At 27.0% G+C, this 2481-nt stretch overlaps 1 pseudogene; it reads left to right on the plus strand.

The window, feature by feature from the left end:
* The first annotated feature begins 2283 nt into the window (after nucleotides 1-2283).
* LOC108693750 overlaps nucleotides 2284-2481 on the plus strand; it is a 6279-nt pseudogene continuing 6081 nt past the window's right edge.

Genomic DNA, 2481 nt, shown 5'->3' on the forward strand with positions numbered 1-2481 from the left:
TCTTTTACCAATTTTCGCAAGATATTAAATATTTAACAAAATATTAATTATTAAAAATTGCAGAATATTGATCTTCAATAATTTTTTACTCAAATATTATCAACTACAGAAAAATAGCGAGAACTTTATAAAAAACAAAAATTGTTTATTTTTTCTCACAGAGCTCTAAGAATTTTTTCAGAATTTTTTATCAACTTTTTAGTATTGCATTTTCTTATTGACAACTATTTGTACCAACATGAGAAAATACGTATTTAAAAATTCTGAAAAAATTCTTAAAACTTTATAAGAAGAAAATAAACAATTTTTGTCTCTTTCTGTTTTTCTGTAAAGTTGATAATATTTGAGTAAAAAATTATTGAAAATCAATATTCAGCGATTTTTAATAATTAATATCTTGTTAACTATTACAAAATGGTAGAAGACTTTTCGACTCAATTTAGTTTGTTCTATCTACACACGAGTGCTTTGTCAAAACTTACCAGACACCCTGTAATATATCCATATTACGCCACGCAAATAGAAAGGCTATGCGAAAATCGTCGGTACATTCTTTTCTTTTTTCCTTTTATGGAGCATTTGTGTAAGTAATTTGCATATGGAGCAAAAAAAAATGCAAACGCATATATGTAATTGCAATTAATAAAGTATACCTTGTAAAATGTAAACATATCATGTAGCGTGTCATACTTCCATTCAACTTTACCATTCGCACTTCATCACGCGTCTCACCTCATTCTGCGTGAGGCATCTGACATTCCGATATTATGGCAGTTCTCTTAAGGTGTCATTACATGCAAGTGTCGAGCGTTAAGCATCTGCGCAGAAGATTACTGCTGATTACTGCGCAGAAATTTGAATTTCCAAACTCCTGCGTAATAATCTTTTGCGCAGCTTCTTAACGCAAAATGATAAATTATGAGAGGTTATGTTTTGATACATTATTTATACATTACTATCCTAACATATAATGCTTAAGATTTATATTTATTTACATTAAACAGTGTAAACTATAGATTCCACTATTAGTATATCTCTCGTAGTATATCTACATTAAATTCAATTACAGTAAAATTATTAAACATATCACTGCGCATGCTTTGACGCTAGATGCTGACGCTGCCATGTAAAGATACCTTTAAATGCAATTAAGATCATATCAGAAATTGGTATAAAATAAAAATTAATATTCTCTTTAAAACGCTTTTTTCAGAGAACGTTCCAGAGGTTTAATTATTTAAAATAAAGAACAGAAAAATAAGAATTGGTAAGCAAACAATAATTTATTAGATTTACACGTTCGATATACGTAACAGAATTCTTATTTCACAGAGAGATTTTACATGTAAAATAATACTAATAATGTCCAATGATATTTTCTTCAATAAATGTTTTAACTTATTAAATTTGTGATTAATGTTTTGGAAGATCGCGGTAATAATTCTGAATTAATTTAGTTAATAAATATTCAATTATCAATATTATCAATAAACAAAAAGGAACATCAACTAAGATCTTCTTTACAAATACTATATGTTCCTTACATATCTGAATAATAGAAATTAATTCCAACTATAAAATGCTTTTTTAGACATCTACGATAATTTTTGATGAGAGAGAGAAATTACATTATCTTAAAATTTATCTTTTTTTGAGGGATAGAATAAGTGAACTTTTGATAAATATTGACAAAAGGGGATTCAGACTCAAAGATCTTGACAATATACATCAAGATTAAAATCATTGAGGCTGGGTTCCCTTTTGTCAATATTTATCTTTTAATTTTGTTCAATATATTTATTTTTTAAATCCAAATCCATTAATTTCTTTACTGTTTAATAACTTTACGATAAACTGTTATATACTTTCACAATTTTTACAGATTTTACTATTGCTGTATGTACAAATTTTTTATTGAATAATAATACATAGCAATAGCTTCTTATCAATACTTCTTTCATTTTGTTTCCTATTCTGGCCGCAATTATTGAGGGCGTTAATTCACGGAATTTTCCACCGACGGCTAATCTCCCGTAAGAATGTTCATGGTGGAATCAGATTCCACTGATTCCATATTTCACTATGAGAAGGTCGATCTTTAATAGTATCTTTAATAATATCTCATCAGTGACTATGCTTAACTGATTTAATTGAAGTAGAATCAGTCATTAGATACAGGACACATGATATATATAATTATATCTGTTATTTACGTTTAATTCTTGCCATTCAATTTACATATTAAGTACTATTTTCATAAATTCTTATGGTTCACATTCTAATATGTTCGCTTTAGTAAAATTTGAAGATAGCACATATTACGTATGCCGTTGTCTAATGTTATTGTAAATAAAGACATTTACAAAGTGAAATACAATAATAATTGCAGGTACTCAGCGGTCATTATAACGAAAAATGGTAAGTTAAAATTTTTATTTCTATCTGTTATAATATCTGTAATTATATGTATATATATATATA

The sequence above is a fragment of the Atta colombica genome, unplaced genomic scaffold (genome assembly GCF_001594045.1).
Source record: "Atta colombica isolate Treedump-2 unplaced genomic scaffold, Acol1.0 scaffold96, whole genome shotgun sequence".
NCBI lineage: Eukaryota > Metazoa > Arthropoda > Insecta > Hymenoptera > Formicidae > Atta > Atta colombica.